The sequence below is a fragment of the Felis catus genome, chromosome D4 (assembly GCF_018350175.1).
Source record: "Felis catus isolate Fca126 chromosome D4, F.catus_Fca126_mat1.0, whole genome shotgun sequence".
In the NCBI taxonomy this organism is placed as follows: domain Eukaryota; kingdom Metazoa; phylum Chordata; class Mammalia; order Carnivora; family Felidae; genus Felis; species Felis catus.
The window spans coordinates 41,241,104-41,266,837 of NC_058380.1; positions in this window are offsets into that span (position 1 = coordinate 41,241,104).

A 25,734-nucleotide genomic window follows, 5' to 3' on the forward strand; every position below is an offset into this window, starting at 1 on the left:
AGGGCGCCACCGCGCTGACTCTTGTCTGGCTAGGCGGCGCAGGCGAGTGGGGGATGCTCCGAAAGGCCAAAGATGGATCGATTCAATACTGTGCCCCCTCCTCTGTCTCCCTCCAGCTCCTATCTCTTCTCTCCTTCCTGCCCCCTCCTCTGTCCCTCCCTTCCCTCTCTTCTCTCAGTCTTTCTTTCTTCCCATCTCTGGCCCCCACCCCCTCTCCAACTTGAGCGGCTCACCCCAGGGAACCTCAAGTCTAGTAACTGAGTGTTAATTATGTCTGAGTGGATTCTAGAGAAAAAGAAAACCATATACTGTATCAGCAGAGAAATGGTTTCACTATGAGGAAACTAATGATGCTTTTATCAGGAACAATATAAAGATTGCTTTTTTACTAGTGTGGGTCCCATAGGGTTCAGGGCTATGAGATATTTCTGTATCTGGCTTTAGGTTCCTCTGAGCTTTTACATAATCAAATCAATATAGCCATGATTCACCCTCTGGCAACAACTGCTCCCTGCAAGTTTGCTGTTGCTTCTTTAGTGGCTAAAGAGAAAATAAATAAATATATAGAAAGGAACTTATTATGAATCTGTAAACATTGATTTGTTTGGTCTTCAGTCTTCCTTTTTAATTGCTCTGCATACACGCGCACACACATGCACGTGAAGCGAGCGTATAAGTTCATGGTCAGAACACAAAGTGGCAGAGTATCGTCCAAGTAGTTTCCATTGTCTGTACGGAGACGGCTCATCCTGCTCTTCGGAGTCAGATTTGCCGCTGGTGTCTGTCCTCCAGTGTCCTTTTCAGACGTTGTCTTCATCTTCCTTCCCATCCCTGTGAATTCCCTCCATTCCGGACATGATTTCGGTTCTTGCCTTTCTCTTCGAGTCGTATTGTTTTTATCAGGAATTTCCCTCCCCTCTGCCTGGCAGATATGCTCTCCCTGGGACCTATATCTCAGCCCGGCGCCATCCGTGAGAGTTCAGGCTTTTCTCTCCCCTGTCCTGGGGACAGCTGGCCTGGGCCCCAAAGAGAACAAAATGTGGGAGCGGGAAAGAGGAGGGAGGGCAGGCGACCACCTGAGAACAGATCTCACCATTTCCTCGGGAAGTGCACCTTCTTCCCTCCTCATGTCTCCTGAGCATCGCCCAACCTTTACAGCTCACAGGAGGATAGCACTGGCAACAGCCCTTGAAATCTTTCACAACACAGGCAGTTGGCCACTCCTTTCGCTTCCCCTCCCTTCTTTCTCTGAGTAAATAAACAAAGACATCTTTCTTTCAGACTAAAACATGGGGGGAGGATTCAGTGTCATAGCACACTGTCATCTACTTTTCATAGACGAGTGGGGATGACAGGGGTCTCCGAATATGGGTTCTTCCATGCCACGTGCTGCTTTCAATTGACACAAAGTCAACTGAGCAAATAGGTGTGGTTAGCTGGGTTTGGGGAATAAAGGTGAAACCTCACAGGCACCTGGCTGATCACAGGGATGGGCGAAGATTGTGTAGTCATTTCTACCTGGTCCCGTACATTAGAAGCCTTGTTCATGATATGCTTCCTTTTTCCTGTTCCTCCGTCAGAAAGAGAAAAGGTTAGAAGTGATAACGTTAGAGGCTCAGTCATTCAAGCGTCCAACTCTCGATTTCAGCTCAGGTCATGATGTCACGGTTCTTGGGATCGAGTCCCCCATCGGGCTCCATGCTGACAGTGCAGAGCCTGCTTGGGGTTTCTCCCTCTCCCTCTCTGCCCCTCCCTTACTTGTGTGCTCGTGGGCTCTCTCTTTCTCAAAATAAGTAACCCTTAAAAAAAAAAAAGAAGTGATAACATTAGAGGTAATAACCGAGACAAGCTAGGAAAGAAAAACCACATATGTAATCAGGTGTGCTGATTATCACAACTGGGGAGGACAGTTATCACAAAAATAAAATGGTTCCCTGATTACGGGGGAGTCTTATTACTGAAGCCACCTTTCCATGACAGGGATGCCACACTACTCTAGAGAGAAAACTTTGAGAACAGAATTCTTCAAAGTTCTCCCTTCTTTGGGTAAATATTGGCCATTGAAAAACATCAGTCTGCAGGACTCTCAGTGCTTCTGTATTCCAGGACCTCCAGCCATCTGGGCAGACATGATCTGGCTTGTATTTCAGGGAAGGGAGGGGATAGTCAAATAGTATCGGGTGTTGTGTCTCTAGCAACACTGCATGTTAGCATATGGAGAGTCACAATGGCTGCTACTTATTGAACATCTGCTTTGTACCAAAGATTATGCTAGGAGCTTTGTGTGCATTATTGCATTACATGAATTCTAATCCTCTGGACACTATAGCAAAGAGAGTCATATGATTTCCCTTTTATGGAAAGGGACACTGAGACTTAAAAAGTTTAAATAATGTGTCCAAATTCATAGAGCTGGTATATGGTTGAGTCTCTGGGGCTTTCACCACGCCAATGTCACTGAAAGTGTGGAAGACATGCCAAGGTGGCCTTAAATGGCTCGTGGGCAAACTCATAAAAAATTATATAATTACACGTTTCTTTTTAATAAATATTAAAAATCATATCACTACCACATTAAGCCCCCTGTTGTATGGATGTTCGTAGAAAAAGGCTATTTTTTTTTTTTTTTGGTTAAAAAGAAAGAGAAGTGATGTCAATTCAGTAAAATACATTGAGATGTGGAAAGTGCAGTATGGTAAAGCTCACCAGAGAGGCAAATGAATGACTGGAGTTTGGGGAAGGTCACAGTTGACCAGTTGACCACCCTGCCTCCGACACCAGGAAAACAAGAATATCGTTAGTAGCTGCCTTGAATTTTGTGTTGAGAAGGATTCTGAGGCCCCATGTGTTACCTATTAGTGATGTCTGCCTTGGGGCACCATGCAAGCTTGGGGGGAACCAATAGTGACTTGTGAGGCCTCTTTGATCAAGCCCAATACGCTCCTTTCCCCGAGGAGGAAGAAGCCCAAAAAATTAACTGAACTGTTCAAATGTTTTGAGTCAATAATTCTATCATGGATAGCCTTTTTCCAACAGATTCAAACATTTGCTCATGGTTCCCCATCAATACATTTTGTCCTTCGGGGAGGGGTGGTCATGATACATGCATAGTTTCACCCAGTTTAAGTTATTTCTAGCAGACAGGCAGAACTGGATTAGAATCCTGCCCTATTCCACGTGTGATTGACGGGAGGAAGTGACCTTTGAAGTTTCCTCCGCCACACAAGAGATCATCCTCACAGTGCTGTTGGAAGGTTGGATGACATAAACACCAACAGTGACAGATATGCAGAGTAAATGTTCAATTAACAAGACTATCACTCTGTTATTCCCTATCCATACCGTGGATGCTTATTCTATGCCTACTACGTGCATGGACCTTTAATCGGTAGGGTTTGCACCACAGGGAAAACAACAGTCAATTCATTTCTCAGGTCACACTTCCCGAGGCCCTTTATGGCCATCGTCTCTGGCACACAGCTCACCAACCTCACCAACACACAAACACCCTGATCCTGACCACATGCTCTCACACCAGAAAAATCAGAAAATACACGAAGAAAAATCCAATAATACTTACTTGAGGTTTTTAAACTCCTTAGGGGTAGAGAGATACAAGGCAGTAAACCAGCATAGGGAAAGAAAAACAGTTTTAAAAAAAAAAACTAATAAAAAAATCCCATAGGAAGGAAATGGAAACCCCCCGCCCCCCAAATGGAGCTAAATTGTGTGGTTGCCGTAGCTGTTTTCCTGGAAAGGGGGCCAGAAGCTGAGAGCATGGAGCACTTAGACTGGAATTGTTTTCTAAACAGATTTTTTTTTTTTGTAGCGTGTATTTTTCACATACTTTAACCTTTCTCAAAACACCCTGGCCAAAAGCAGTAAAAACGCTGTACTATTAAACTTAAATTAGGGGCCTGTGTCGGCTGAGGGACCCAGCTGGGTTTCTTCTGGCAACCGGGCAAAGGACAGGCAGGGAAGGCGGCACCGGGCGTATTACCCTCAGGTGCACGCTGGGTGCAGCCCGGGAACACTCAGCTCAACTGGGCCCCGGCTAATAACGGCTAAGGCAGGGTGGGGGAGCAGGGAGAACATTTTTTAAAAATAATGAAGGTACATGTGTATGTTGAGAAGGTAAAAGAGAAAAAAAGAAAAAACAATCTGCGTGTGTTCAGAGCCAGCAAGGGAGGCTATGACTACAGTTTCATTTGGATTCCTAGTCCCCAAAAGCAAAGTCTCTTAGGATTTGAGATAGGGTGTTAAGGGGATGGAGAGGGTCCCAAGTTTTATTCAGAACAGCGGACGGGGCACCTGGTGGCTCAGTTGGTTAAGTGTCGGACTTTGGCTGAGGCCATGACCTCATTCTCTGTGAGTTCGAGCCCCAAGTAGAGCTCTGTGCTTACAGCTTGGAGCCTGGAGCCTGCTTTGGATTCCGTGTCTCCTTTTCTCTCTCTCTCTCTCTTTCTCTCTTAAAAATAAGTAAATAAACATTTAAAAAAAAAACAGTAGGTTTTAGCTAAAGCCAAGTTGGGCAAGAGAGACATGTTCACAAGTCACCACCAGGGTGGCCAAAGAAAAGTCACTTTCCATCTTGAGATTTTCCACAGCCCCAATTGGGGACCCAATTGAAAGCTTTAGGACTTCTTTTCCTCAGGAAAACAAACTCTTGGGTGACCAGCTGAGTCACCTTACCATCGCGAGAGCCCGGCACAGCCTGACTTGCTCAGAGGGTACCTGAGATTCCTTTCTGTATTCAGGGATGAGTGGGCTTATTGATCTTATCGGAAAATGGGCACTTCAGCTTCTCTCCGAGGAATCAGCCTGGACGCGTCAGCAAAGAGCCCCTTTGGACTCATGGACGCAGGCTGAAAAACGTGCTTACGACGTTTCACGTCCACTGCTTCTGGCTGTAGAATCAGTAGTACCGGCTGTTTTGTCTGAAGGTCCGCTCAGGAAGAAAGGGAGAGAGGAGGCACAGGATGACCTGAAGACCGCCCTGGTGGGGGTCTGCACCCAGGCACATCACACGCAGGCCCGTGGGCAGACACGGAAGCCGCCGGGGGCCCGTTGAGCCTTGGCACCAAGAGTGCTGCAGTTGGGAAGGGCCTGTCGCTGCAGATGCTTTGCAGCGAGGATGGAACATATGAAGCACCTGCTGGTGCCACCAGGGCTTACACTTGGGCTCTGAGCTTCGGCTGCTAGGACGTGACCAAAGGAAACAAATGTCTGACGACATCTGTCTGGTTCTGCTTGTGCGCTCGCAGGGCCTGCCTGGCCTGAGGGGTCTGCTTTTGGCCGAGATGCAAAATGGAGGCCCATTGCAAATACGGGTAATGGCAAACACGGGCAAAGCCAGCTCAAGTGATTGTGTTTTTCCCTACCTAAATCCCTCACTAAGATGAGCTTCTTCCTATTTTATTCCAAGCCTAAACTTTCAGTGTTTGAAGACAAGGGACAAAAATGGACCTGCGGTGTCCTGGGTACCGGTTGTTCTCTGGGCTCCGAACCCTTCTCCCCTCCCCAGTTGGGATACTTCAGGAGCCTCAAATCACCGCTGCTTGGACCAGCCCACAAGCAGGACAAGAAAGGTGAGGCTGAAGGAAAGGGTGCCTAACAGAGCTCTCTTGGGTGGAGGCCCCCCAAAAAAGAAAAAGCAAAGAAAAGAAAAAGAAAAAAGAGAAGAAAGAGAAGAAGCGGTTATTTCCTGGGCATGTTTCCTGGGGCTTTTTAAGAATGCCCAGGCTCCCGGCCAGTGGTGGCTGCCGTGTCTCGGGGGCAGAATGATGCCTGGTAGACTCTTGGTTAAGTGCTTGGGGAGCGTGAGCCCAAGAGGCTCTGGAATGGAAGAACAACCACCAAAGAGAAGAGAACGAGGCTTACTCTGCCCATATTCTGGAGCTCTTCAAACCTGGGGGAGGAAAGTGGATAGAGGCGAAGACCCAGACATTGTTGCATTACGAGTGCCCCCGGCCCCCCGCCTCCTGCCCCCAAAATCGTGATTGTTTTATGCGGTTCTTTCTTCCCTCGGTGAGGAAAATGGGATGTGGTGTCAATTACTCGGAAAAATATACAAAGTCCTAATGGCTAATCTATTCTTCTAAGTACGAGGAGGGCTACTACACCTAAGAGACTTGATCTAATTGTATAATAAAACTCGAATCATTCCAAGCAGGATCGGACCTGCCGGGTCTGTTGGAGAAGCTCTCGCTGCCGCTGCTGCTCGGGGCGGGAGAGCGGTGAGCTGACCCTGGAAATTGCTTGTGGGGAAAATCAGAAGCGGGACTGAAGGGGGCGGGGAAGATGGCTGCAGGGAGCAGTGAGGGGCCATAAAGATGTTGGGCCATAAACAGTATCTTCTTGTTTTACGTGTCTCCGTGGTGACAGTTGTTCTTTCGGCCCGAATGTCTATGTCAAGAGCCTAACCTTGGAAAGAAATCCACGGTGCCGCCCCATGATGTTCTCTCCCTTCTCCCCCTGCCCGGCTCGCATCCTCTGCAGATTGTTGTGTCAAAAATGCACGGTGCCAAGCCTGGTCACATAATTTATCTTGTTTAATCTAATCCTCCCGACAACCCCCCGTGGAAAATCCAATTATCGTTTTACAGATGAAAAGTCCAAGAAAGGCAAAGTTGTCCCAAGTTTCATTGCTAAGAAATGGTGGCGCCGGGGCCTCCAACCTGGGCTTTCTAACTCGCTTCTGTCCTTTGCTGCTCTTCCCCGGGCTGTCCCTGTTGTGGGGTACCACACCCTCTTCACCACGCCGGGCCAAGTGTTTGGGGCGCAAGGTGTGGTGGGGAGCCGAGGCTGGGGAGGCGGGTTTGTGTGCTGGGAAGCCAGTGGCAATGAGGATTCTAAAATTAGCTTTTCTCTTTTCAACTCTCTCTGATCCGACCTAAAAACATGAAAAGGCTTGCAACTCCCTTGCATGTAAGTCCAGTGACAGCTTCTAACACCACCACAAAAGGCAAACCCTCTGTTTATTTAAGCATTGGGATTTTTTTTTTTTAAAGAAAAATACATCTGGGAGTAGAAGTCACTGGGTTATAAATGAGCTCTCACCCCACCAAAGAAAAAAATAATAATTATAATAAAAATAATGGCACCATATTCTCTGATAAACCAGTGCCAGAAAAGCTCTTGGGGATCAAGTTTTGTCAGTCCCCAGCTTTTACCAATTTAAATTCTTGGCAGAGTATTAAAAAAAAAAAGTATAAGGTATTTGAAACTCCAGTCCCTCAGGTACTAAATCTAGTGTTTCCTGGCAATAGATGAATGTTGCTAGAGTGAAAACCTAGCACCACAGGACCATATCTCCATAGCTGTTCGTATTTATACTTAACAGACAAATATGTCATTCTTTCGGGATCCCTTTACAGGGCCAATTTCTTTTTTCCTCACATGTTACCCACCCTTTTCTGATCAAAATGAAGGCAGGCCAAGGCCAGGACGCAGAGCTTGAGTTAGTGCGATCGATGCTCTTTTGGTGTCAGAAACCACGTTTCCCCAAAGGTGTCTAATTTCTGAAGTCACAGTCTAATGAAGAAGAAGAAGAAGAAGAAGAAGAAGAAGAAGAAGAAGAGGGAACAGGACGCTTGAACCTCAGCACTCCACGCAGATGGTGAGTGGAAGCAAGATGAACGTTTCCTGGTGACGGTCGCTAGTCGATCGCTTCCCATGTCCTTGTTCTTTCTAGTGTGACTGTAATATACTGGGAGGGTTGGAACTCTGTGGTCCCTCAGATGTTTTTGCCAGAACCTCGGCTTGGCAAAGGATGCTTAACTCTTGTTGCACAGTTGGCAAAAGAGTTCCTTTGTGATATCAACGTCTACACTCCATTGATGAAGGGTCATCTTTTCTACCCTGGCCTCCTGCAATTTTACCCCGTTGCAGAATCCTCTAGTTACTTCCCAGAATATTTTTCTATTCCACTGCCTCTAATCAAGTTTGTCCTCTCTCCCCTCCTCCAGCCTCTGCTAATGGAAGTTTAATCTAGAAATACCTGGAAATATCTCGAATGACTCACCCTCCCTGAGTCTACAGACCATATTTCAACCTTCATCATAGAAGGGAAGGGGACACACATTTATTGAACATCTACTACATTTGGGGCGCATGCTTACTCCTTGCCTAATTTTAACGTTGGATGAGAAGTCTTCTAAAACTCATGAAGAAAGGAAGGTATTAATATTTTAAGTACTTTGAAACCCTAAGAAGCACTGCATAAAATATTGCAATATGTCACTTCCATTCTTTTGTCCAATCTAGTGCTTCATATTTTTGTAAGTGGAAAATATATCCTTTAGCATTCAGAAAAATGAGTTTTCAGTCAAAATGTTAAGATATCTCAACCCTCTGTACTTCGTAAAATATTTATATCATAACCTGAGGGACACAGGGATGTCTCGACAGGAATGGAAAATAACTGGGGTGAGGATTTTCAGCAAGAAGTTGCCACGGGAACTTTCCATGGCTCCTGTGAGTACCACTTAAGCTTCAGCCCACATGGCAGCCTTCCCCTGGCCCAGGCTGCTGAGATACTACTCAACCCACCAAAGCAACTGAGAACCACAACACCAAGTCGTAATGGCAATCGGGTCAACTTTTTCTTTTTGTCCTCCTGTTCCCAAAATAAGGCAACTGCCCGAGGCAGCCCCTGCTCTGTACCCTTCCTTTCCATTCTCCTAAGAATTGCTCTCCCTTTTGGTCATGTTCTCTCACTTTTGGTCATGATTTCCATGCTAATCTCTATGCCTCATGCTGACCTCTGTTCAGGGCTTTGGTACTGTGTGCCCAGCTGCCTATGGGACATTTGAACATGGTGGTCTCACCTCAAACTCAGCATGCCTACAAACAAACCCTTTCCCTCCCAGAGCTCCCTATTTGAGTAAACATCCTCACTTTCCCAATTACTCACATCTGAGATACTAGCACCCTTCTGATTCTCACATCCTAATATTAACACTGATTGCCATTTATTAATGATAACAGCTAAGTCTAATTGGATTCTTCCTATGTGCCATGTGCTTTGCCCATTGGCTTCATAGTCTCATTGAGACTTTATCACAATTCTATGAAGCAGTTGTTACTATTATTGTTGTTGTTGTTATTATTATTATTATTATTCAAATTTCGTATATGAGGAACAAACTCAGAGTTGGGAAGTGGTTGGCCCAAGGTCACATCGCTGAGTGTGGAACGGCAACTAGCAAGTTCAATTCAGACCTTGGTCTGTCCTTCTCCCAGAGCCTTTACTTCCCATCTCTACACTATATGGCAATCAGGTAGCATCTGACCAATTCTTCCTGATAAATATCTCTTGAAGTCATCAGTCCTGGTGTGTTCCCAGGCCACCTAGCCCCTCACCATCTTTCTCCTGAACCGATTTCACTGGCACTATGATTTCCCTGGATTCAGACACTTCCCATCAGAACCATTATCTTTTAAGATAAATGTCTACTAAATTGAACCAAAACCAACCTCCAGTGGTTATCCATGAGAGCAACCTTACCCAAAGTGTGTTCTGGAATATTCCCATGCATCCCCCTCATTGGAGGGGCAAGAGTTTTCTCTGTGCCAGGAAGGGGACAAGCCAGACTAATGGAGCTTTCAACCTAATAAAAAAGTAAGCATTGAAGAAAAGTTACAGAGGTGATGAATAGTGCGAGAAAAAGTAGAGAATGGTTATGGGGGGCCCTGATCTAATGTCATCTAGCCAGCGGGTCAGGGAAGTTTCTTGTAGGAAGATCATAGGGTATACATTGGGTTGAAGGAAACGAAATATGCTTCTTTATTCCATGTCTTCTCAAAGCCTGACAATGTGCTAAAGAGCAGCATGACTTTCCAAGGAGGTGACTCAGTGGTATGCAGTGTCTTCTAGATTCTCTTGGTCACAGCGCCCTCTGTTTTATAAAGCACCTTACATAGTGCGAGCTCCACAGGAGGCTAATGTAGAAAAGGCTGCCATAGGGAATCGAGTTGAAATTCCTCATCCTGGCCTTGGTGGTCCAAACACAGTTATTCATTCACCTCAAAAAGCGTTGCCTCATCCTACCTTTTTCCACATCCCCCACCATTAATACAGCCACTTGCTGTTAACATGGTTCCACTCAGCTCCTGAGGTGTGCAGGCCCACCCCCCTCACAGAATGCTGCCTTCTCCAGCTCACACTCACCAAATCATACCCCACTATCTGGTCCGACTTGAAATTCCTTTTGCAACCAAGAGAACTGTTTTTTTTTTTCTTTTTCTTTACTTTTTCAATTTAGGCTCTCTCATTTTACAGCACCCCTCCCCCCTCCCCAGCCCTTAACTGTCTGACCTCATTGCGTGGAGAAGATATTGAAATCTAAAGACCTTGGTTCAGGCCCCAGCTTGGAGTCCACTATCTACGTGACCCTGGGCACCTGGCTGTTCTAAGTCTCAGCTTTCTCATCTGTAACAAAGAAATATTGTTCCCTCAAAAGCTGAATCTATTTTTCTGGTAGGAAGTGGTGAAAAGGAGCATATTGTGGGAAGAAGTTGTCTTTGCAGAAATGCTCTCTCTTGGTCTTCGAGGGAGCCCGCCCAAGCTCTTTCCCACGCTGTCCACAGCATCAGTCTGAAGCCACTGCTCCTCGACCCTATACTACCATTATACCTGGGGCTTACGTTTACCACCCTCTCCTCCTCTCCCCACCCCCCACCCCTAGCCATCTCACTCAGCCTGACTACAGCCCACACAGCCCTAGGTTTTGACTGGATTCCTTGATCACCTTGTCACCTCAGCCGGCCCTGGGGGGAGGTGGCAGAGCTTACCTCCTAGGATGGAAGACCAGCAAGATGAAGCCTTGGAAGTACAGTTGAGATGTCATCATTGTCTTTGTTCTATTCCATCCTGTGTCCCTGGTTATCTCAGATGGGAATGGAATCTCTATCTCTGTCTGTGGTTTGTACAGAGAAGGGACTCCATACACACAGCTGGTCAAAGTGGTGGCACAGGAGGACCATGGGCACAAAGAACAGACATGCTACAAGCCCTCCTCAGAGAGCTTTCTCTGCCCCCACTCCAAACTTGATCAGGTACCCCAGTCTTCATCTTTTCCTTTGGGGTGCTCCTGACTACAACCTGTGAAGGTTCGGAGATCGTCTGCCCAGCTGGTGGTCAGCTCTAACACAGTCAAGCCTGCCTTGTCCCCCTGTGTCCCGGTGCCTGGCACAATACCTGGCCCAGAGTAGACCATCAGTAAGTGTTCAGAGAACAATTGGATGAGATGAATGTGGAGTTATTCTTTCTTTCTTTCTTTCTTTCTTTCTTTCTTTCTTTCTTTCTTTCTTTCTTTAAGTAGGCTCCACATCTAGCATGGAGCCCAACACATGGCTCAAATTCATGACCCTGAGATCAAGGCCTGAGCTGAGATCAAGAGTCAGACACTTGACCAACCAAGCCACCCAAGCACCCCTATAATATTTACTTAAATGTGACTATGCCTACACTTTTGCATCTCCTGAAAAGTAAACTCCATTAAGACCTAATTTCCTTTAGTCCTCAGACTTTTACTCTAGGCAAGAGTTTAAAGGGATTAAGAACTAAAGTCAGGTAGACCTAGATTTGGATCTTCTCCTCCACTTATTAGCTGTGTGAGCTTGGGAAGGTCATTTCACCTCTCTGTGCCAGTTTCCTCTTCTATAAAATGGGAATTATAATCCTAACCTTTCAATGTGACTGGATGGAGTAAATAATAATGCATGTAAAATCTTTGGCACAGACCCTGGCTTATAGTCATTCACCAAAGGTTAATGCTGTTGTTATTTTAGTTGTTGACTGATGTATTTCCAATCTCAACAAGCTTGCAGTCTAGTGGAGACACAGAGCACCTTAACACTCTGGTCATCAGATGGGCTCACATCCACCTCATGTTCAAGTGTAACCAGCCCTGCAGCCTGAATTTTAGACCTTTGTAGGGTCATGTTAAATGTGCACCACCGAAAAGGAACTGAGGTTACTCCACTTGGCATGTACTTTTTAGATCCCAGTTGGAATTCTAACTCCCCAACTGGCAAGCTATGTGATCCTAGTCAAGCTACTTTGCCTATTCTCCTTTTTGGTTTCTGTTTCATGCTTATGAAATGGTGATGGATACCTCATTAGGCTGCAGTGAAGGTTAAATTAAATAAGATAGCACTCATGAAAAGGCCTTTTGTAGAGTAGGTGTGTAGTAACTGTTGGTTGCCTCCGGTTCTTAACCCATGTTCCCCGCCTTCTATACCCACCCCACATGTCCGCCCCACATGCTTCCCTGATGTGCAGGAAGCAGTCCTCAAGAAGAGAGGCCCTTGCCCTCCTGGGGCCAGGATTTCACTCTTGACCCTGTAGAAGAAGGACGCACGGGGGCGCCTGGCTGGCTCAGTCAGAGTAGCATGCAACTCTTGATCTTGGGGTCCTGAGCTCAAGCCCTTCATTGGGCATAGAGCTTACTTAATTAAAAAAAAAAAAAAAAAGGATGCACAGTGTCCGAATGTCCTTATGAAATTTCTGGATTCTAAAAGAGATACAAAGATTCTTCTTGGGAGAATTCTCTCAGCTTTCTGGACCATCAGCATAGGGACCAAATGCAGATCTCCTTCTTGCCTTTGTTCCCACTTCTTTTCTTCCCCTGTTAAGCCTGCAGTCAGAAGAAAACTGAATAGCCTGTTCTCTCTGCACCCCACTACACCTCTTTCTGGCTCTCAGAGCCAACGGTACCTCTCACCAAAGATCCAGAAAGTCTCCACCTAAGTGGAAACGCCCGCATGGGTTCCCCTTTTGCAAGCCTTCTGACCTGGAATCTCATTTCTCTGCTCCCCATCCAGTCCACTTGCAGCTCTCACCTGCAGAGGAGGGAGAGGGTAGAAGTAATGTCTTCCTTCCCCCAGTCTTTTACTTTCTGGTCTGTAGTGACTCTTCAGTGTTTTGTACCTTATGTCCTTGAGACCTTCAAGGTACTGAATAAACAGTTGGGAAGAAATGGAGGAAAGTACAGGTAACTAATTGTAATATAAGAACCTTTGATTCTCTTAGAAATTTGCATGACAGTGGCTCTTGAAGAGGGAGTGATTTTGTGTGAGAAGTATGGTGAAGACAGGAACCAGAAGCTGAAGAATGTGCTCCAGTTGAGGGGCTGGGGTGCTGCCTGGGGTAGGGATGGAAGGAAAACCAGTGGCCACTGAGGAGGGACAACAGAGACCAGGCATATCAATGGGGATTTAAGTTGTGTACTGTAGAGTCCATGTAGACTCCTACCAGATTTTCAGTAAAATTTATGCTGCTCACCAAAGTACTTTTGCAAATGGATTATTTGGGGGGGGGGAACTCCTATAGGGGCTGAATTCTGTAACTGGGTTGGTGTGGGACAATAGTAAGGAGTGCTTGAGAAGAGGCAGGAGCTGGAGGACAAAGGGACCATCTCCACCTGGCTGTCATGCAACACATCATGGTGCCTGTTCCCATGGAATAGATGATCTAATGGAAAAAACAAATATGCAAACATCCAACTTGAATCCAAACACGATGACCTCAAACCAATAAAGATTGGTAACTTCTGACGAGGGAAATCAGACAAGGTATCAAAAGTTTTAAGAGATGATGTAGGTAGAAAAGGGTAAGGCCATGCACGAAGGTAGAAAAGAGCATCGTGGTGTTTAAGGAAGTAAGGCTGAGTAATAGCACGTGACTGGAGAATAAGGACTCACGCCAGGGGGAGCTTGGACGCACTTAATGGAGTTGGGGTTTTATTACCCAGACAGACACTGAAGGTTTTTGAGGACACATGTGGCGTATGGAGCACACATGAGGACCTCAGAGACCGGTTACAAAAGAACTGCAGTCGTCTAGATGAGGGAGGATTAAGGCTTGAATGAGGGGTCCTAGCAGGGCCCCCTTCTCCGCTAGACCAGCTAGGTTTGATTGTCCCTTTGAATGTGCCTGTAGAAGACCTCACAACTGTACGAGGAGTCACTCGTTAAGTTGTGCATCCGTTGGCAGAATTTGGCTTTGGTTGTTCTTCTCAACCCAGCTTTCTCCATTCCCAACATATCCATCAAGGAAATGAATGAAAGACATGCCAATAAAGCAGGTGATTGGTGGGCTGGAAACAATGCAGGAAGAGGGTCTCCTTGGCCTGCCAGTGGGGGAGCTGGGTGCTGGGGGAGAAGGACTGATGTGAATCCACGTGTGAGATTCAGCTGCATATTGATCAAGCCCATTTGCACGTGAACCTCATCATCAGCTCCTGCTTAAGCCCTCGCTTCCCCGGTAATTGACTCTCGCATATTGATTAAGATGTTGATGTGTCCCAGGATTTCTCGGTGGTGATGCAGGCTCGCCTCCCGGCAGGCAGGGCTGGCAAAGCTCTCACTGTACGGCTGTCACTGCGTGCTCCTTAATGGATAAAGCTGTCATCTGAGAGCTGGAATGTCTTGCAGGCACAAAGACGAAATTAACTGTTCAATAATGTATGGGACATGGAAAAAACTTTACCCAACAACTCGAATTGATTGCTGTAAGTGTTTTGACTGCACTTGCCTGCTTTGCATAAAGTCAGCGACTTTGGCTAGCCTGATTTTCACACACGGCCATTTCTTGGCCTCTCACGGTAAGAGTTGAGAGACTCCGGTGGTTGCCAGGAATGAGCTGTCTGGAGGGAAGCGGTGGGTGGGGTAGGGAGCAGGTGGGCACCGCTGACACTTTCCCTCGGGATCCTTGAGTGATCCCTGGTCTTTAAAGCAATGCATTCCCGGCAGTTCTGCGGAATCTTGCTGGAATCGATCATCCTGGGCGAATGGGGTGAATCACTGGGCGTGTTGTTCCTGGATTCTGTGACCTCACTTTGCCCGTGGCTCTCCTCCATTCCCTGGGCGCAAGGCTGAGGCCTCTTGCAGAAAGAGGCTGTCAGTCAGACCTATGGGGGCAGAGGGTAACTGGGTCACACGTTTAACAGCAGTTTGATAAATAATTTCCATGTCATTTAAGGTGGACCTTGCTTATTACTGGGGCTTTGGTGAAACGCCCGCGAACTCTCCCCCGGATACCAGAAACCACTGTGCATTTCTCCCCAGGCCTGCTCCCTTTCTAACCTGGAAAAGGGGAAGAATATCAAGGTAGCAAACCTATACCCTACATCTTTTCTGCCAAGCTCAGCCTTTTAAAAACATAACAAGATCCTTTGAACATAGCTGTGTTTTATCACAGGATCTTTATTGAAGTTTTAATCAACACAAGCAGCTGACAAAATAGGAGCTTGCAGATTCGGCTGTACATTATGTATCCTCCTTGTGAGTCTGAAAAAAAAATCACAACATTAAAAGAAGAGAAAATAAACAGCCTCGTTTAAAAAACAAATGAATCCCACCAAACCAAGGAAATCCTCTCGCACCCAGAGGAAGGCCTGCCGTGTGGCGTGCCGACCGCAGCCCTGCAGTTTGGAGCCTCGTGGAGATCATTACCATAAAACAAATAACCATCTCGTTTTTGTCGCCCACTATGAGTGAACTCAAAACCTCAGGCCCGCGTCCAAAGATTCCTTCCCCGCAGGCCCCACCAGCTCCAGATCAGGCCGACACTTCTATAGGAGGGAAGGAGGGCACGGCCTCTGTGTGCAGATCCAGATCTTTCTCTCGCTCCAGCCACCGTGCAGTGGCCCATGCCTCCTCCCTTCACCACCGCCTCCATCCCCCTTACGTGTTTCCGTTCTTCCCTCACCCAGCAACGGACACACGTATGCCAGCGTGAGTCTGTCCACTTCAGTGTGTGAGACAGAGCTGGATGAGGAAGGAGGAATCCTTTTCTTCTTCTATCCCCATCTGGTCTCCTTTTTGAAGCCAGGAGGCCATCTTGCACTCCGGAAGGGCATCCCCTGGGCCTGCTTAGCTATTTCATTTAAGAAGTGGTGCCTGGAGCTGCACTTGGATGGCTCAGTAGGTTGAGCGACGGACTTCAGCTCGGGTCATGATCTCATGGTTTGTTAGTTCGAGCCCCACGTCGGGCTCACTGCTGTCAGTGCAGAGCCTGGAGCCTGCTTCAGGTCCTCTGTCCCTGTCTCTCTGCCCATCCCCCACTCAGGCGCGCGCGCTCTCTCTCTCTCTCTCTCTCTCTCTCAAAAATAAATAAATAAATAAATAAATGAAAAATGGTGCATGGAAACTATTGAAGAGAGGGACCCTGGCGGCTGCAGCTTTTCCTTCTATGGCTAATGCCACTTGTCTCTTCACTGAGATAGGACGTGAGTGCAAGAGCAAGGGGAAGGTGGCCCCATGTCTCAGGGGGGCTAAGTGGTGTTATGATGGAGAACTGGGCTCTCCAGTTGCTTAGACCTAGATTTGAATCTGCTCTGCCCCTTAAAGTGTGTGGGCCTAGCACCCAGGCGGTCTCATTGACAGAGAAATACACATCGACAGAGAAATGGACGAGGAAGAGGGGGAGGATGAAGATGTGGCACAGATGGGGCACTCAAGCAAGGAGGGGATGCAAAGTACGAGAGAGAGATCAGCCGAGCTGTTTCCCCTTAGGAAGATTGCCTGAAACAATACTTTAACTGGGTTGTGAAATATCAGATGCATTCTGATTGGGCGAGAAGCCCTGGAGGATTCAAGGTATGACTAACCAAAACGTGACCGCAGGATTAGGCTGAGGATCCTCAGGAAACCTGGAGATTTGGATGGGGCTTTGAAGGCCAGATGCGGCCTGGATGTGAGCATCCGATTCTTGAATAGGAGAATGGCAGGCTCTCCTTTTGGGAATGATTATACGGCCATAATGGAACGATCATGAAGGGGCCACAGGGAGTCAGGAAACATGATCTGTCCAGGGAGGCCACTCCAGTGTGGAATAACAAGGTCCAGGGCTAAGGCTCTGATTCTCAAGATAAAGCAAAGATACAATATTGGTAGGTCTTGGAGGATGCTTCCCAGTCGTCTGGATCATCCAATATTGTGGGGCCTCTCATATCGGATTTTCAATCTCAGAATAGAGACTTCCCAGGAAACTTCCCTAGAAGTTCTGTTTCTGTGTTTATTGGTTTGCAACCAGATCCAGAGAACCGGATCACTAAGCAAAGGCATCTTCCCATAGTCCATTTCCCTCTCTTGCTTCCTCAGATAGCCATCCCATGCGTGCTCCGGCAGGTATTGGGGTACAAAGGTGCAATGCACCAGACCCTTCTTCCAGCCGACAGGCAAACTGATACACAGACGTGCCCAAAGTACTGAGAAGCCCAAGAGGACGATGTGACTAACTCAAACGAGAAACACAGTTCACAGGGGGTGGTACCTCTGGACTGGTCTCTCCAAGAAAGTAAAATAGAGGTTCCAAGCTTTGTTCATCGCGGTGGAATGTCAGAAAGACTGGGAGAAAGCGGGGCAAATCTACAAAAGGGCACGGTTGGGTCTGGCCGGGCACCTGATTTGGTAGAAAAATTGGGCTGGCCAGCAACAGCCCCACAAGTGAGCCCTCGGGCTTTCAGGAGCCAACACTGCTGGGTGGGGGGGAGGGGTTCCTGGAAAGACTTCATAATTATTCTGGTCACCTTTAGCTCCTAGACTTCCCCAAGTACAGAGAGTACTTGCCCCTTGGCCGTAGGGAAGAGCAGTAAATTAGGTCAGAACTGCAATTTATCCTCATACGTAACGAGGGGGAATTGTCCCGGAGCCGGGGTGACCAATAGCCAGCTCCCCAAATCTGTCTCAAGGCAATCACAGTAAGTGATTTGCAGTGCTGGGAATGGAAATGATTTATTCTGAGAACCCTGTCAGCATTGCTGTTAAATCATTTGTATTTTGTTATGGGACATGAGTAAGCTCGCCGCTCCCCAAACTACATCCCTTTGCTTCGGGGCCCCCATGCCATTTCCACAACTGGTTATTTCAGGTGACAATTAACAGGAAATGATGGTGAGGGCCCCAGGGTGGCCACTTTTCCAGGGGACTCTGAGTATTAAGTTTCAATTGCTTCTAGTCTCTGATCTAGGTCTCCAAAAGGAAATGAGCTTCTTTTATAGTTGTCAGAGAAGATCAGGTTTTTTTTTCTTCTTCTTCTTCCCGTTTTCTGTTTTGTCAATTTTCAAAAAAGTGAAACTAGGAGTTAAAGCAAAGGTTCTCTGGGGTCTAATCTGTAAGAAACACATCTATTTCTCCCACAATCCAAACTCTAAAAGGCAAGCTGAAAGAATAAGAAGCAAAGAAGCAAAGAAGAAAGCCAAATGAAATAACATTTATTTGCCAGTTTCCCTTCAAGATGCGAGCCCCGTGTTATTGAGAACGCCCCAGGCAGGGTCCCTGAGGTGAAAGCACAATGTCCCAGCATTTCCTGCCCTGGTAGACGACCTGCTCATTCATTCTCCACTGAGGAACTTTGCTTCAGGTCCACAGAAGAGGATGTGTTGGTTTCCAGGGCGAGGTGGCAGACAGGGGTCCGGCCCAGACAGACCGAGTGTGCGGGGCTTCTGCCGACTGCGGCCGCCGGAGCTGGCATGGTGCTTTTCTGCTGCCTCTGCTAAGGCAGCAAGCAGTGTGTTTGAAGTCTGGTCTTTGGGAAGGAGACCCAAGAGAACATGAGCTGGGCTTGTCTGGATATCAAAGTCCAAATTAAAAATTTATTCCAGTGTTTGAAAAATTCCTGGCCAAAACCTTCATATGGATTAAAAAAACAGCCCCCCCCCCCACCCCGCCCCGTTTTTTCAGTGTCTCCAATTGAGGACTAGAGGATTTATTCTGAAAAAGAAAAAAAATACAAGCAAGGCCAGTAGTTCCATAAATGGACTCAGGCCGGACGGCTTCTTAGCTAAATCTGTAAGGAAAGTAATCTGTTAAACCACTTTGGGCAACTGGGAAGCACTTGTTTTAGTTATCATGTTTGAATCTTCTTTTTTTTCCCTTCTCTGATTGCATGTCAGATCACCTGGCTTTACTGCTGAAGCTGGAGGGGAAAGAATGAGAAAAAGCTTCCCCCAACCCTCCACTCCACCCCCTCCCCGCCCCCGCCCCCACCTCGCCACTCCATCGGACAGAAAAGTAGAGATGAAAGTTGGTTTGAGGAGGAAGACGGAGGCCAAGCAGATGATCTAGTAGTAATTTTTAAATTATAAATAAGAGCACAAAAATCATTGAGGCAAAAACAGGAAAAAACTAAATAAGGATGAAATGAAAATTTGCAATAAATTTAAACCAAGGCCATTAACACAACTTACAGAAGGAAATGGAGCTAACTCGATACAGGGCATTATTAGTGAAATACAGACACAAGTTGAGGATGAGAAATCAGCTCCGGGGGCAAACCACCCAAATGAAAGATCAAGACAAATATATTAAATTCAGACTGAGAGCAAAGGGCAGAATAGAGGAAAGTGATGGGACCATATCAACAGACAGAAGCAACGTAAAGTGTGGACGATGATAGCACCAGAACCACAAAGACAGAAAGCAACCTGCATAAAGGAAAATGCTAGGAATCAAATGAATTTACACAGGTCCTCAGGTCCAGGGTTTTTGCTATTGTTGTTTTGGTAAGCTTTGTAACTTCAGGTATAACTTATATCCCCAACATTAGTGTGCAGTTTGATGAATTTTTCCAAACGAATGTACCCATGGGAACACCATTCAGATCTGGCCATGGAGTGTTGTCATGACCCCAAAGCTAACGCCTTTATACTCACTCTAATTATGACTTCTCAGACATCCATCAGCAGAAATTAGTGATGGTTTTGTTCGAAAGTCAGAGTCACGCGGCAAAAAAAAAAAAAAAGCCTTTTTAATTTCTTCTTTCATTCAACATTATGTTTATAATTTCCGTTCATGTTGTTGCATGTGGTGTGGTGGTAGTTCCTTCATTCTCACTGATAAATAATATTCCGTTATACGAATGCACCATAGTGTATACCATTCTACTGTTGATGGACATTTGTGTTGTTTCCGGTCTTGGGTTCGTAGAAAACAGCACTGCCCTGGATGTTCTTGTGCATGTCTTTTGGGACCCTTATCTGTACATTTTGGGGGGATATATCTAGGACAATGGTTGGGTCATAGGATATGCATATGTTTAGGCTCAGTAGATACTGTATAAACGGTCTTTCTGAGCATGTGTCTACAGTCGTGCTGACACTATGCGCGAGTTTGTTGCTTCATTTCTGCACCAGTACTCAGTGTTGTGGATTTATCTGAAGTGTTACACATTTAGTGGACAAGCGATTACAATTGAGTGTGATTTTAATATTTCATGTCTAATTTTGCATCTTTTCACAAATTTGTTACCAGTTTAGATATCGTTTTTGCGAAGTGAGTTTTCAATTACTTCTTCCATGTTTAATGTATTATATGTTTTTGTTGTTTTAGTATAAGAAACCTTTAAATATTCTGGATACAGGTCCTTTGTTATATTTTTGGAAATCTTCCATTCTGTGACTTGCCTTTCAATTCTCTTAATGGTATGATTATATTTTCTTTTCTTGTCTCTGTAAGGGAAAGTTCTTAATTTTAATAAGACTAATTTATCAATCTTTTGTTTTGTGACTAATAAATTTTAGGTCATTTATGTTTACCTGCACCAAGGTGCTGAAGATATTCTCATGTGTTACATTATAAATTTGTTTTAATGTTTATCTATTTTTGAGGGGGGAGGGCAGAGAGAGAGGCAGGCATAGAATCTGAAGCAAGCTCCAGGCTCAGAGCCTCAGCACAGAGCCCCATGTGGGGCTCTAATCCATTAACCACAAGATCATGACCTGAGCCGAAGTCAGATGCTAAACCGGCTGAGCCACCCAGGCATCTCCTCGTGCGTTACATTATGGAAGCTTTATTGTTTAACCTCTACATTTAAGTCTGTGATCCATCTGTAACTGACTTTTGTATATGGTGTGAGATAGGGCTAAAAGTAATTTGTTCCCCTCTAGAAAAATAATTAACCCAAACAATTAATTAAAAGACCATTCTTCCCACACTGCATTACAATGATAGCTTTGCTGTAAATCAGGTGACATACACGCAGCTCTGTTTTGGGATTCTCAGCTCTGTTCTATGAATCTGTCTCTATTTACCCCAATTTCATACAGTATTAATTACTGTTGTTTTATAATTTTTGATATCTAGTAGTGCAAGTCCTTCCAGCTTCTTCTTCCTTAATTTTGTCTTAACTATTTCTTAACATTTGCATTTGCACATACATTTTAGAATTAGCTTATTAATTTTCATAAGAAGGAAGGAAGGAGGGGAGGGAGGGAGAGAGAAAAGAAGGAAGAAGAGAACGAAAGGGAAAACTTGCTGGGATTTTGACTGATTGCACTGAGGTAGAAGGCCACTTTGGAGAGCATTAATAGTTTCATAAGACTGAGTCTTCAAATCCAATTTATGTGATATATCCCTTCATTTATTTAAATCTTCCCAAACCATTCTCTGTAACTTTTCGCGGTTTTTACCCGTAAGCCAGGTGCATATTTTGCTACATTTATCCCCCAAAATGGACTTGATTTTTAAAATGCTATTGTCAGTGGTATCAAATTTAAAATATTCTTTTCTAATATTTATCATAAGTACACAAAAATGTAATTGATTTTTTCTATGTCAACCTTATATTCGTTAGTCTAGCTAAATGTAGTTATTCATTCTAATAATTCACCTCTAGATTCTATGTATACAAGCATGTCCACAAACAATATCGGGTTTATGTATTTTCTAGTCCGTACATTTTTAAGTTTCTTTTTCTTATCTTTTTTTTTTTTTTTAATTTTTTTTTCAACATTTATTTACTTTTGGGACAGAGAAAGACAGAGCATGAACGGGGGAGGGGCAGAGAGAGAGGGAGACACAGAGTCGGAAACAGGCTCCAGGCTCTGAGCCATCAGCCCAGAGCCCGACGCGGGGCTCGAACTCACAGACCACGAGATCGTGACCTGGCTGAAGTCGGACACTTAACCGACTGCGCCACCCAGGCGCCCCTTCTTTTTCTTATCTAATTACTCTAGCTAGACTCTTCAATACAATGTTGTATAGAAATGATGAGAGTGAACATCCTTGTCTTGTTTCTGATCTCAGGGAGAAGCTGATTAAGCATAGGTTTATTAACATACCCTTTACACATTAAGAAGTTCCCTTCTATTCTAATTTGATGAGAGTTATCTTTTTAATCATGAACATGTACTAACTTATATCAAATGCTTTTTATTCACCTATTGAGATGGTCATAGTGTTTTTCTTCTTTGTTCTGTAACTGTGATGAATTGTATTAACTTTTAAGTGTTAAACCAACCTTGCATTTCTGGAATAAGTTTTGTTTTGTCATGATATCTGAGATGTTTTAATACATCTCTTTGCTAATATTTTGCTTAGGAATTTTATATCTACGCTCATCTCCCATAATGTCCTTGAGCAGTTTCAGTATCAGGTTTTTCTGACCTCATAAAATGAGAAGGAAAGTGTTTCCTCTTTTTTCTATACCCTGGAAGAGTTTGTGAAACATGCATATTATATTTTCCTCAGATGTTTGAAAGAATTTTCCTCTGGAACCATCTGGGCCTTAAGATTTCTTTGTGGGAAATTTTAAATTATGGATTTAATTCGTTTAATATATGAATATTAAAATTATCGGTTTCTCCTCATACCTGTCTTTTTGCATTTTTGTAGGAACTTGTTCATTTCGCTTACATTTTCAAATTCATTAGTATGAAATTATTCATAACATCCTAGATATTTTTTAATGTCTATACAGTGTGTGTTGGTAATCTATGCAAACTCTGTTTTTATCTATTTTATCTAGTTCCGTCTTTCCAGGGATTGATTTGTGTTTCTCTAAAGGAACTATACAATCCACTATACAATAAAGAATTAAGAGGATGTCAACTGAAAGTTATATCATGAGTGGCAGTTTCAAGGAGAAGAAATTATAATTGATTGGAAAGACCAAGAGAGACTTATGAAGTGGGAAGACTTTGAAGTAACTCTTGAGGAAAAGGAAGAATTTGGGAAGTGTAAAGAGAAGAAAAGTCACTGTTGGCAAAAGGGAAACTTGGAAATAATCATTTGGATAAAGTACAGCAGAGAATCAGGGTAAGTGGGAAGCCTGAAAAGTGGTAAGGTTTAGGCTAACGGGAGACTTGAGTCATAGACAATGAGAAGACAGTGGATATTTGCAATATTTTGTTATCCTTAATAATTGTTAAACATGAGGGATGTTGAGAAAAGATTTCAAGTTTTCCAGCCTGGTTATTGGGAGGATGGAGACATTTCCAGAAAAAAAATAAGAAAAACAAGAAGTCAGGAGAAAGAACATTTCAGGGTTTAGGAATTAAACTTCATAGGCACCAGCATAAAGCTGTAGACTGAAGCTAAAACTGGATGAGTTGTCAAGGGAGGAAGCACAAGGAGATGACCAGGCTAACTTCAGGGGCCATTGACTAGAAGCTCCATTTAGGAAGTAACAGAGAAAAGAGACAGCAGCACAGGAGACTGGAGCATGGAGCCATGGAAGCCAAGAAGCAGGGTTTTCAGTCGGGAGAGTTGATCGTACAAGCTTCCATAGAGCAGTTGAGTGGCAAGGACTGAGAGTGCTCCTGGATGTTGCATGTAGGAAACCACTGTGGACCTTTGTGGTATTCAAGGAGACCGTGAATGTTCAGTGTCAGAGGGGACAGAAGAGAGAGCTTCATCTAGTGGGTATGCTTTTCCAAGTTGCGCAACTCACATGTTCTCTCGTCCGATGATTATTTACTGGCTGTATTTGCCAAGCACCATCATATGGCGGTCAACAAAAGAGGCATGATCCCTCTCCTATTAAAATTACTAGTAATAGAGAAGCTGAACATCAAATAAAAATGAAGAAATAATTGGAAACCTGATTAGTGCTTGAGGCACAAGAAGAGGGGTTATGAGAGAGAATAAAAGGAGGAGCCTGACTGAGACAGCAAGGAAGGGGCAGGGAATGAGTGACATTGGGTTGCATGCAGGGGCATAAGTGGATTGTGACGGTCAGTATTCAAGACTAATTGAGGGCCTCTTTCAGGGGCCATGCAGATTCTGAAGTTCTAGACTGTACAGAGCATCGCAACCCTCCATCTTCAAATAATGCCCAAACCTCACTCCCCATCACATGCCTATCTTCAGGAGATAGAGATCAAAGGTGGAAATCTATAGTTTGAGGCAAGTTTTTCTTCAAAAGCACATGGGGAAGATGAATCTACCAGTGTTAAGTTATAAGGTTGAGAGACCATGAAGGCTAATCTGATTAATTGCAATTACCATTTCAACATTTACAATGTATACTTATACTCGTATCGTTTCTAGAACATCTTCATTATCTCTGTCACCTTTAGAATGCTTGGGTTTCCCTACAGACTTGGTAAGGAGATTTTATTAGGCCCGGATCATCAATCCAAGCCTTTTAAGGTAAGGGTGTTGCTACCTCAGAAGCCAGAGAGACATTTGCTAGCCTGGAAAGAAAGCACTAAATAGTCATTAGCTTCTTCAATCTGTTTACCAACCCACCTGTCACTGAGGTTAGACGGGCCTCAAAATTAACACTCTGCTCTATTTTGTCCATCAACATTGTTGCCTCACGGGATGTGTTCTCAAGTGGCCACGGGCAAACCTTGTTTTATGCCAGAGCTATGTTCCTGGGGAAAAAAAATGTCTAAATTAAATTTAGTTTATTCAATTCCATTTGAAATGACAAGTGTGTTTAAAAGAACCCCCCACTCAATACTTTTTAAAGCAAGTATTCATCATTTTCTCTAACTGGTCTCAGAACTCCCGGCATGGGGAATGTTTGCTCGCTTGCTTTATCATGGTGGTAACTTTATATCTGGTTGGTTTCTTCTTACCTCTGGTGATCCCTCCATAGGAGCAAGGAGGGACCACGAAACTGTGCTCTGCCCCACCCTCTGTAACCCATCTCTGGCCATCCTCTCTCTGTCCTAGCCTTCTCTCACTAGCCGGTAGTGCTGTTTGGGTCCCTTGGGTCTTGACTCACTTAGGCACCTTCTCCATGGGAGCCTTTGTCCCTGGGCATCTGGGTTGGCCCCTGCACCTTGACCTGTCCGTGTTAAGACCTCTTGGAATCCACTGGGACAACTCACCAGTGACCAGGGGCAAAGCAGCTGTATCAACTCAGCTTAGGGAAGCTCAAGTATCCAGTGGTCTTGGCTGTGTGGAGTTTGAAATGAAGCCCAACATATTACTCACGGCAAAACCAGGGGCCAGCCAAGTTAAATAGAACGCTCCCCGAAATGTTCACGGGCTGATTAGAGAAGGAAGCGCCGATTTGAAGAGCAGCTATTTTGTGCCTGCTTGTATTTTTTTAAACAACACGCTCTCCACAAGTGAGATGGGAAACGTAGAAACCTCAAAGAACGCTATTTGTTCATTTAAAAAGCTTAAACCCGTGACCATATGCCGTGTCTGTTTAACTTCCTGAGAATGGCCATAATTTTAGGGAGCCATTCTTTTTCTTCCAGAAACTGTGCTGAGGCACCTAGTAACCATGTTCCCACATGATGTTCATGCTAACCCTGTGGCATAGGCACCGTTACTGTTCCCTTTTGCAGATGGCAAGCTGAGGCCCAGAGAGTAAGTGCATGCTGCTTTTGAGTAGTGCAGCTAGAATTTGAACCCTGGTAGCCAGCATCTATATCTTACCTGCTCTTAAATGTAAGTACCTGGGAGCATTCACGAAGAGAGCACCTCAAGACAAAGTCGTGATGTTACCCCCAGCGGTCTCTGTGTGGAAGCCAGTTTGTGCTTGAA